The sequence below is a fragment of the Microchirus variegatus genome (assembly GCF_963457635.1).
Source record: "Microchirus variegatus genome assembly, chromosome: 11".
Classification (NCBI taxonomy): Eukaryota; Metazoa; Chordata; class Actinopteri; order Pleuronectiformes; family Soleidae; genus Microchirus; species Microchirus variegatus.
The window spans coordinates 8,864,277-8,877,001 of NC_139812.1; positions in this window are offsets into that span (position 1 = coordinate 8,864,277).

Here is a 12,725-nt window from a genome sequence, read left to right on the forward strand (position 1 = left end):
CCTGAACTACCACCCTTTGTGTCCAGTATTTCCTAACCTGGATGTGGCTCCATCTGCTGAATTTTCCTTATCCTTCCTCTCAGACAATCAGTCATGGGTCTCGTGATTCCAGCATACATGTTTCCATCCATCTTGTTGTAAATGTTGGACCACACATACTCACAGACAAACACACACATGCAGACATAATGGAGGCGACCTCCAGGGACCACTGAACATGACGAGCATACATGTGTCCGTGAGTGGGCAGGGAATTGGGACTTCCTGTGTGCATCGACACGCTGACTCTGTGTAAATCACTGTGGAGCAGGCTGGCTGCAGGCATGTCAGATATGTTACTGTGGTGCCCAGTGTGTGTTTACATTCAGAATAAGCAGTGAGAGTCACAGCGAAGACATTTTGTATTAAAACCACTCATGCCCAAAATATCATTATTATTATTTTTTTTGATTTGTATCTATATTGCTTTAATTGTCTAATCCACTTGGTAACACCTTAGCAGTTCATATTCTGGTTTGTATTGATAATGCGGTCTTAACTGTCTGTACACGCTCAGCCGAGCTTTGAGCGATATAATTCACACCACATTAATTTTCTGTTATGTTGCATCAGCAGTGATTTTCCTTGTCGAGAGCTTCTCTGTTGGTTGGTGTTCGTCTCCTTTGGATGGAAACATTTTATTTGTGCCAGCAATCGTTGTGGTTTTGTTTTAAGACGGGAGGTTGGAGATATCGTGAGATCTGGTGCATGAATGGAAATGAGTTTTGATCATTTCCCACTGGAATCGAGAAGAGTCACCATGCTAGGGAGATGGAAAGAGCATGAGCTAGTTTTAGGACACATTAAGTCATAAACACGGCAGTTTTTTTTCTTCGATGAAGAGTGTTGAAGCTTCTTCTTGAATAGGCAGATTTGTGTGTTGTCCTTTATGATCTTCTGGTAAATATTTTTTGACCTAAAAAGTTATTAGCTGCTGTGGTGACAGGTGATAAATTAAGTCATGTGCACTACATGAGTGCAGCTGAAGTGCATTAATGTAGACTTACTATTAATAATTGTGTGGTTTTCTGTTGTACCTTTTTGTCAGTGATGCAGGTTCTGTCTGGTCAGTTGTATGGATATTCAAACATAAGGCTGACTTAACAACAAGAGTATGGAAACGTTCCTATTGAGAGCCATTAAATGTTTTATTACATCCTTCAAATGGACATACACCCAATCTATAAATGCTATGGCAGGAACTGCTTCACTTTGACAAGGTATCTGATGTCAGATAGTAGTGATAATGATGCAACTCATAGCTGGTCATCTTATAACCAAGGAGATGAAACAAAGATGGATTTTTAACCGCTTTTCCTCAGAAATACACAGGTTGCACACAGTCTTTAGATTCCAAATACAATGACATTTAGGCTTGTTGATGCTTTGCAGCTCAATGATATATTGTTGTAGCTTCAACGTAAAACAGCATGCGACCTTGAGTGTCTTGAAAGGCGCCTTAAATATAATGCATTATTATTATTATTATTATTATTATTAATAAATGTGTTCGGTTCCTTTTTGTTTGATTTTCGCTTCTCCTGAAATCGCTCAACGAGTACCTCATGCAAAGTCTCCATCACTCTCAGATGTCACAGGCTTGTTTGTTCTCGTGGAGTAGGAAAATGCATCGCGTTCGCACACAAAGCACAATTTTACTTTGTCTGAGGTTTCAGCCTATTAGCTCACCCACCACAAAACTTGCCTCCATCACATCGTCTCTTGTAAAACCAGCTTGTTGCTTGATCTACACTAACGCCACAAAATGAACCACTTTAACTCTTACTCCATATATTTCTGCAGCAATTACGTCAATAGCATGTGCACAATTATTTGATGTACACAGATTTACATCTTTTTTTTTTTTTCAAATCACTTAAGTTCCAGACCAGAAAACAACACAAGCCACAGGTGTGATATTTTGGGAGTTAATAGATGAATGAAGTCAGAATTTAGCTAAAACTGCTTTCTGCTATGCACCATGGGGATGGAATTCTGTGAGGGGTTCTGATTAAGGATCTTGTTGTTATGGCCTGTATACCTGTATATCTCTATTTTTGACCCTCTTTTGCCTCCTTTTAACTTTTATATTCTGAGTTTTATATCTGAAATTGTCTCGTTTCTGTAACTATTTTTACTATCTATGCGGTTATCTTGACCAGGACTCCCTGGAAGAAGAGATCCTGTATGGGAAACTTCCTGGCTAAATAAATGATACATTAAATGGATGAAAAATACTTAAGATTAAATAGTCAGTTGTTTGGCAAACAAAATGCAGGAACTTAATAAATCATTAACGTGAAACACACATTATTTGAAAGGAATGTTACCGTTTCATCCACAGCACCTGATAACATCCATTTTCATTATCCCAACTTTGTTGTTGTCCCAGAAGAATTTAGTGCATAAATCTTTCTCTTTTAAGAACTGTTAATAAATAATACCACTGATGCTTAGCTACATATCTTTTTGTATCTGAGGATATAAATTAAAAAGAGTAATGGCTTCATTTGTTGACCATCTTTGACATTTCTTTTGTTTTGTAGATTAAATATATTTGACAGTTATGTTTTGTGCTCCTTATTGAGAAAATATAGGTCAACAAACCGCTCAACACTAATTCATCAACAAAATTTAAGACGGGGGTGAAGCAAAGCATACCCTTTTTTCCTCTCTTACAATGCATGCACGCATGCTTCATCACTTCAGCACATTTTGCAAAAACACCAGAAAAAAAGTGTGTTTTCATCCGATGTCCCAGATGAGTAGAGTTGTTTTCTGCTGCCTTCCTCTTTCTGCATGTTCTGTAATGCTGATGCCATCTGTTCATGTTCATTGATCGGACCAGTTTGACTAGGGAGGAGACGGCATGAGAGGTAAAGGAGAGGAGAGAATCTGGCGTCAGGTTTGCCAGTTCCCCCGTCTTCCAACAGATCAGTTTCCGAGCCATTGAGCGTCTAATTTTCATTGTGAGCAAACCAATCCCTTTTCTCTGACCCGACTGTGCAATCCTACACACTGGAGACCAGACACAGGGCGTCTGAAAATGAGATCGCACCCACACAAATGCTCACATATGCATGCACGAAAGGCATTTCACTTGCACTGCAAACACTCTCTTTGGATTTTAAATCCACACTTACGCACATACAACCTCCCACATGCAAGCGGAACTCTTAGCCATAATTTGTAGGGGTTAGCACATCCTTTGGCTTGTTATTGAATGTTGTTAAGATAAAAATGTATTTTAAACATGCACCACTTACAAGGATGAGGTTTATGGTCAGGCCCTGCATCCTACTCTTTTCCTGAAACCATAAAACCTCCATCATGATGTGCCGCGTAATGCTCCGTTTTAGTCATTATTTGGAAAAACAATGAAAGACATTCCAAGAAACTGTGGGGAGGCTTTCATCTCACGCTCTTCCCCTTTTTCAAGCCCATAAAGGGATGAGCGATGTCCAGACTAATGAGGGTTTATTTATTCTTTATTTATTTATTTATTTTTTTTACTTGTTTTCACTCCCCTTATGTGTCAAGCTACATTTACTTTTATTTTTAAACAGTTAATCACATTCTTTCTTGAAACTGGGACCATGGTTCAGTCTTAATCATTTATTTAGAGTTGTTACCGAGACAACAATCATGCCAGCTGTTTACAGAGGTGAACCATTGATTACATGTACTCATCTAAGTTTGGCAAATTTGATTCTTTTTTTTCTGAATGAGAATTCTTATCATTCTGAGGTGAGGAACATGTGGTATTTGTTTGGAGCTGGGTGGTTGCTAACTGGCTCAAAGCATCTTGGCCAGTTGGATCTCCCAACATGCAGCTGGTGTTTGTGGCAGGAAGTTTCTGATTTAAGACACTGACGTGGCACTGGCTCCCTTCACATGGAGGTCCTCTCAGAAACATACTGTCTATCTGTCATCAGTCAGTTTTGTTTTTATTTCTTTTTTTGTACCATCTCTAGCTACTCTGTAGTAATTCCAGAGCTTTTTTCTTATGAAATTATTAGTCGCTATATCCTCCAAGTGTATTATAACTTAATAGTTTTGGGTTTAGGAGATTGGACTGAGCATAAGGATGTGAAGCCTTAATTTAATTTAACAATTTAATGAGAAACTGAATAGCAGGTTGATCAATAATATAATTTAGCATTAATTGCAGCCATATTACACACTAATATACCATCTAATTTCTAATTCTAATCAAAAACTTTACTTGGTATGTAATATGTAATATGTGTTTATGTGTGTGGTGAGGAAAAGAGATGAGTTTTTCATCAGATTTAAAAAGTAGTGGATGGCTCTCAGTGTGAATTGAAGCTTGATATACATCCTTTCATTTTATTCTAGAAAACATTTGTAGGGATATTGTTATAACAGACATATACTGCTGTTGTAGATACTTAGGTTTAGATACTTTTAGATTTGTAGTCCAACCTCCCAAGAGAGATTTTCATTGTGGTTTTATCTGGATTTAACCAAAGCACTGATCACCTCTTCCCCTTGAAGGCTCATTCCTTGAGGCCATGAGTTAAAACACATGGTTTTGTCTTTTTCCTCTTCCACTGAGCTGGAAGCCCTACTCTGCCTTCCAGGTCACAGGTTAAGTGGGTTAGAGTTCTTCTTGGAGTAGGAATTTGACAAAGAAAGCTCTTGTGAGAAGAGAAGAGGTCGGCGTGATTCTTTGCAGTGTGAAGTACAGTACATCAGCTGAGTGAGCTCACTCCTACCATCTTCACTCTGAACTTCACATTAACCTCTTAACCATCTAAACAGCTTTTCATTTTAGCCTTTGTCCTGCTAAAGCTCTCAGCTAAAATTTACCAAAAGCAAAATATGTAACATAATTGCTCATCATTGGATTCACGAAAAGTGCCAAATATTTCTTGGTCACTTTGTTCTGAAAAATATTTTAATAATAATAATAACTAGTGCTGGTAAGATAAGATTTTATTTGATTGTTTTTTCATAGTGCCATACCAGCATACAAAATAAATCTGAGATCAATACAAATACAATGAAATGAAATCTGAACAATACAGTAAAGAACTACCTAAGGGACGGAATGGGGCAATGAAAGTTAGACTGATGACAGTCCTGAGAGTGTTTAACCTACGGCAAATATGAAGTTTTGAGACTCGATTTGGCATAACTGAGCATGCAGCACAATGGTTCCTGAAAACAAGTAGTGATGAGACCTGCATTTTGTGTGGGATTTATGTGTGAGAGGGAAATCTGCAGTCGAGTGCAGAAATCCTTAAATTGATTTTGCAGCACACAGCAACAAAGCTGTCGATTAAGCTCCAAGCTGCTGGTGTCTGCTGGTGAATTTGTGCCTGCAGGCTCAGTCTTAATTAACTGGCAGATTGTGTCTGAATGTGTCACATGACATGCATAAATGTTAGCGGGAGAAGCTGTGTGCCCTGACATCACCATATACTATTCAATTTGAAATGGAAAGTAGGCTAACACCTCGCTCTGGATACAGTTTTCATGTGAAATAATGAGATTCTTCAAATGTGATTCTTCTTTTCTCTTCCTTACTGATACTTTTTCTGTTTATAGTAATACATTCAGAAAGAAAAAAATACCTAATTAACATTTAATTTCATAAGTTTGGTAATTTTTCAAGCAAAAGTGCCAAATATTTTATTGTTAGAGCAGAAATAAAATAAAAGTATCTGCTATTTTTTCTTGCCATATGTGACGGTAAACTAAAAATGTGTTGGATTTGAAATGTTGGTTGTTAAAGACATCATCACATAAGGTCAAGGTTTCCTGTCTTATTTTTTTAAGAAAACATCAGTCAGGAAAGTAATTGGCTCATAAATTGACCATGGAAAACGTTGTTAATTCCAGCCCTGTTCAACAATATTATTGTAACAGACAGCACATTTACACTCGGCCGAGCAAACTTCATCCACTTTTCAAATGAACATGAACTTTAGCCCAAGAAGAATAATGTTTATTACGATTGTTCAACATATATTAATTACATTTTATTATTATTATCAATTTTTTATCAATTGCTGTTTTATTAGAAACTCTTCACTCTCTTTGATTAATTTTGTGTAATTTTATCCAAACAGGGCCACTTTCCAGATCTGATCACCTCTCTGCAAAAAAACTGAGACACTGGGAAATTACAGTCACACTGCACTGATGCTGAATTTACATAACACATTACAAGTTAAATTCCCTCACATCTTATCTGCCATCTATCTGTGCTGAGAGGAACAAACTGTCAGAAGGAATCCAAAAATCAAAAGACTGAAATGGGAGGAAAGAGCAGGGTCTCTTTCTGTTTTAAGAAAATTGTTGCTGTAAGATTAAGAAGATGTGAGGTTGACTGCTCAGCGACCTCAAAGTCTCTTGCTCACGCACTACTCATAGGGAACATGAAAGATATGTAACACCTAAAAGCCTCGCCGTGTTTGAGGATGTGGTGAGAACCAGTAATATTGGAATAATCTGGGTATCTCATGACCTTCTTGATGTAGGACTGTGACAGTGATCACAGCAGCCACGTAATAAGATACGCATATTTGTTCCCCCTTTCCCTTTGAGTTGTCATCTTTTACACTCATTCTGTTAGTGCATATTATGCACTAACAGAATGAGTGTCATCCACTTTCATCCTACATTGTATTGACAGCGACTTGGCGCCCACCAGGCAGAATATTAGTATCAGAGTGTCATAACAAAAGGCATGACACGCAAATACACAACTTGTTGTGTGCTTCTAAACACATCCTGGAGACAGCTTGTCAATTTGCTCACGTGTGACTCTGCCAGATCCTTCTTAGGCAAAGAAACTTGAGAAAATCAAGCAGCACGTTTGTTTTTAGCAAGTAATTTGTTAAAAATATATTATAATTGACACCAACATATCAGCAACAGTATTAAAGTCTTTGTATTATCTTCTCCACTAGGTTGTCTTTTCAAATTGGAGCAGATGTGCTAGCCAGAATCATGTCAGCATCTGAGAGTCTATTCCAGGCATCTGTTATTATTTATTGATCTGATGACCCACTGTACCAGGAGGATATCATTACCACTTTCCAGTAATGAAGATGTTGCTCCATGCAGGGGGTCCTGCTTTTCATTTGTGTGTATCCGTGTCCTGGTGTCTGTTGTGGGGTTTTCTGCTTTAACAGAATTTGTAAAAGTGTTTGTTTTTAATTCCCACTTGTCTTTGTTATTTGTGCTATTTTGTGTTGCTGTGTTTCTCACAACCTAGTTTATATTTAGGACTCACTTTGTTGAAGTAACAAGGTAATGTGTCATTTAAAATGGATGAACTAATGCTAATACAGTTATAATTTGTTTTACCAAATGTCTTATGTATCTGCAGATGCAGGGTCCAACTTTAAATATGTGTTTGACACATTATAGTATAATAATAACAACAGACATTTAGTAACAGATTATCTGGAGCTAGAACAAGGATGTGGAACAGGGTGAGGCTTCTTTTCCCCTTGACTGAGACAAAACCTGTGTTAATGCTGGTCTGTTATGATGTTGCTCCTTGTGACATTTGACATTTTACCCAGTGAAAGCAACAGGTAGTCGGAGTTAAAATTAAAAAAAAAGCTGATATTTATGAAAAAATGTTCTTTCATTTGTTCTTTTCTAATAGTTTTCTTTCTTGTCCTTCTGGCTGTTTCAGTGCTGGGATACAGTGGTGAGAAAAATCTAGTTGAAAGCATTGCAGGTGCAAAAAAGATTTCATAAATCACTGTCAAACATCGGTTGTCTCTTTAAGTAGGTGTCAGGTATAGGAAGTGTTGTCACATGAGCCAGCAGCTTAAGGCCTCAGGCTGGTTATATATCAGGAGTATACCTTGGCTGTGTGTGTATAGTAGCCTCAGCAGATTATTTAACACTGTTCAGTCAGTCTTTCTGTCAGTTCATCTTTGTCCATCACACTGTTGGAAGATCTTCTGACCCATTTTATGTTCTTCACCGTCCAAGTTGCGAAACACCACCTAAGGTTAAGTTGTTTGTTTCCACAGAGCAGTACCTTGTAAATTTGAATTTGTGTCACTCTTAGACACTTTTCCATGCAACATGAAATAATATGCCTGTGAACTTTTGCCACAGTGTATTGATGTGGGCTCAGTTTCCTCACTCAATGCTTTGCGTCAATCTTTGTATATTAAAACACTTTGACATGAAACACTGCAGCTCACATGGTAATGCACCGAAAAAGCAGAATCCCCACGCTGATACATTCCATCTGTCTTGACATGCAGGCGAATGTGTGTTGTGTTCATGTACTGTACTTTTGTTTTTGTCATGTTGTGCTCTGTTGGCAGCCAGTGGGAGTGGTCGGTGTCGCTCATACCTTTTCGCACTTAAGTTTTATGAGGGCTTTTGTAAGTGTGAGTTTGCTGTTCTCGCTGTCAGCAGCAGGTTGTTACAGTCTGTGACCCCGGCCAGCAAAGTCAGTCTCTCTGAGCCCTGGATCTATTGTTGTAGGACTGTGTGTCTCTGTAGCTAAGCAGCAGCTGGCAGGCAGCCACACCAAGCACTGTGTCATGCAGGGTTGCAGAAGTAGGGAGCTTTGCACACACACACACAGACACACACACACAATGCCCAAAGATATCACTTTATACAGTTTTGTCTCTCTCACACACAGTAAATCAATCAATAATGTATGTTTTTTTTAACCAAATTTAAAGCGACATTTAAGCAATTCTGGCATGACATAGTTCTCTACATCACCCTAAATGATTTAAGTACAGAAATCAAAGGTAACAAAATTAGGCTGTCACTCAAACGGGTTCTTTGATTGAAAATGTCCATTAGTGAAGCTTTAAATATTAAACAGACTTCATTAATAAATGGTAGATGGAAATTTAGCCTCCTCTGATTCATTTCAACCACACATAACTCTTCACTGTGCTTTTGTCTTTTTTGCATTTTACGTACGATGTTGTGTAATAGTAGGACACTATGAACTTCTGCAGGGACACTGGATGAGTTGATTTGCTTTATTTATTATTTAAGGGAAAGCAACATGTGCCCAGTGTTTTCGTTTAAAGGATGACAGAGGCACGTCCTGCTGTTCTTTTGTTGATTTCTTGATAACAGCAGACTTGAGACGGAGACTCTAAAGGCCACATTATACTTCTCCGACTGCGTATGCGTTATCCGTCTGCGTCACCACGGAGACGCCTCGAGCATTTATACTTCTGCGTCGTGGTGACGGACACTCGCTGCAATTTCCCGCCCGATCAGTAGGGGTCGCTGCGCAAGGTTGTTGTGCTTCTGGCTACAGTGAGCAATGGCGTCCGAGAAAGAAAGAGAGAGAAAGACTGTTGTTGTTGAAAAAGTGGCCGTTTCTCACTTTTCTGTGTCACGGAACGCAGTTTTAAGATAATTTGAGGCGAGAAATTGGCCATTTAGAGTCTAAACATGTGCTGTGTGTGTTAAGATATGACGTATTTATAGTTCGGCAGCGGCGTTATCGGCGGGGATCAGCTCCGCCTCTGTCAGGACGCCTGGAGCGCACTGAGAGCCGGCACAGAGCAGCTTAGCTCGGCCTGTCCTGAGGACCAATCGCAGCTCTTGCCGTCTCCGTAGTCCCTTGACGGAGTGACGGACACTTAAAAAATATTCCGTGCACCCGGAGACGACGCAGAGGCTCTTCGACAGGTTCTGCGTCGACGCAGAGGACTCTGCGTAGCTACGCAGAGCACTTTACGCAGGAGTATAAATTGGGCTTAATTCAGCAATCATGTACACATGCTCAGTAACGGGCCCCACTGCATTTGGACTCATTTTTCATTTGTTCTGTAGTGTCTGGATCCATAGGTTCAAATCAATTCCTGGCACGTCGTCCAACAGATCCCTTGACAGTGCTTACTTACTACATGTGAGAGTGTGTGTGTACAGATAGACTGAACATGCACACAGTTTAGACCACAGTGTTTAAGTATGCACTGATACTGTTGCGTGGAATTAACCCCTTCTGTCAAAAGGAGCGGAGCGCAGGCTTATATTCATTTTTGCAGTTTGAACACACCCAATCTTCACTTCCCCTCTCCTCCTGCTGTCTTCCATTTTGCTTTTATCATCACCGACTGCAATCCAACTCCTTCCTCTAACTAAACTTCCTTGTCTGCTGTCAGAAAATAGCAATAAAGATTTCTATTTTCCACCACCTGCGGATGTTTGTCAGAAATATAACAGGTGGAGGAATTCAATACACATCTTTACTTAAAATGTGATATTTTTTTTCTATGCCATAGCCCCTGCTGTTTCATCTTCACCATCTTTTCTCCCTCTTGCTGTGCTTGATGAGGCTGTTAATAGTTCACAGTGTTAGTTATAGTCTGATACACTGAATATAGATTTATCATTAACACAAACGTAACACTTGGATACGAGGACTTGTCTTACAAATTTTGCATCTTCGGGTGTGAGGCTGTGATAAAGGGTGTATGACTGTAAGGATGTGAGAGCAGGTAGTCTCTAGGCTCACAGATAAGCCACTCAAACACTTGAAAGCAAGCCAAGCGAAGAACATAACTCTGAGAATGCATTTAACTCAGGCTCACTAAATTTGGAGAGTCGAAGATTAGAAAAGCATTGCAGTGTGATGAATCTGAGTTTCTCCTGAGGAATGCAGATGGATGGTGAGAATTTGGCGTCAATTGCACAAATCTTTCAACACTCCAGGCTGGTAGTGATGGTGTAATGGTGTGAAGTACAGTTTGAGTCCCTTAATACCAACCATTCTCCAGTTTATTATGTATTGTTGCTTAATGGCAATACACATTATGCTAATAATCCATTTCACAAAGCAGAAGTAACAACCGAGAGAATCCATAGTATAAAGTAGAATGTGAGTGTGGCAAAACATCAGGGGAGTAAAATCTAACCCTAACCCTTCCATGCCATGAAAATGTATACAGTATGTGCAGTGTGAGAAGGTGAAACCCCTTCTCACCGTCTCGCTCACACCACAAAGTAGACCCAGTGTGAATGTGTTTGAATAATGTTGCCTGCGAGAGTGAGGTAATGCTAATGCATTTGTTACGCGGTTTCTCACAGCACTTCCATGCACTTCCAGAATCCATTTGTCCTTGTTCCTGACTTGGTTTTCTTCAACATCAATGGCATGTAGTGCAGTATCCACTATTTTATGTCCCATTAATTATCATTTTTCTGTAAAAAGAAACAAAAAACACTGGTAATCTCATACACATAGTTATACCCACCTTGCTGGCTTCCACAGTCTTGCTCGACTGCTCCTATGCGGAAGCATGCATCACATTAGGAGCCGTATTTGTACATGGCTCAGGGCAGAGGGCCCAGTCTTTTGGGGTTTTTCATTTCATTCTCATATCTTTCGTTGTTTATTGGGTGCATTGGATGTGTAAAAATTGGCAAAATGGTGATTTTCTTTTCCTACACTATGTAATTGTTGGCAATATGGTGTATGGTTAAGTGGTGTGGCCTAACCACTGCTGATTGGGCCAATGGATGCCACCACCATGGCTTATTTTGCAGGAACTGCATTCTGAGCAAGAGGAGGAGTGGGAGACTATGTTTGCCACCTGCTGTATGTAATATATTTTTATCAGCTCTAGTTTTCATAGTTCCAGCACACAAGTCCAATGTGTTAACACCTCAATATATACATTAGTTTAGCTTTCTTTCCTCTGGTATCTGATGTTTCTGAAGACTTTATTTCTGACTGATGTCGGAAATGCCACTGTTACCCACAATCAGCTGATGACAGAGGCTGGTGTTAGCACCCTGTAACTTCCTGTTTCTGAGTGGGAAGTGTTTGTACATGCACCCATTGCAGTGAAGAGCCCTCTTTTCTCAGACTCCACTGAGCATGTGGGCCGGAGGTGAAGGAACTGACTCAAAGGCCAGACTGGCATTAGTGTTAGGCTCATCAGTGTTAGCGTATGGAGAGCACTGCTCTTTCGAAACAGTGTCATGACAGTCAAGTCACAGAACCATATAGTAGTGTGTGTGTTTTTAATTTCCTTCTTCTACTGCTTTATCCTCCACATGAAGGTCACCACCCACTCTCACCTATGGTCAATTTGTCCAGTTTTCCTAATCAACATATTGCATGTTTTGAACTGTGGGTCTTCTTGCTGCAAAGGCACAAGTGCTAACCACTACACCAACCAAGTGGCCCCATTTTGTCCATTGATTGAAATAAAAATAAAAATAATCAGGCATACAATGTTACCTTTTGAGCTTAAGAGGGAGATTTTATTTCCGTCAAATAATGCTGTATTTACACAAACTACATTCATCCAAATGTATACAGGTCATGTTATCATCATTCCTGATTTTCCTATACAAACCCTTATCTTAAGTCTGTACTCACTGTGAGATATGCTGATCTCATGCTTCTGAAAACAGTAGAAGTCCCCCTGCATGAACTTCTCACCCTCAGCCTGATGGGACTGTCAGTCTGCTGTTTACTGCTGATGAACCAGCCCCCCCGCCCACCCCCATCCCCACTCATCATCAAAACACTTCACCTCCTATGCTTTATTCGTGTGTGGCTCTGCATTCCTTTATCGCAGAGACAGTCTGGGAATTGCTGGAGAAACGTTCTGCTTCATATAAGGTTAGAGGCCTGATTGAAAAGTGATCTTATATTTAGACTTTTTTGTGTCTAGTGAATGAGAGAGAGC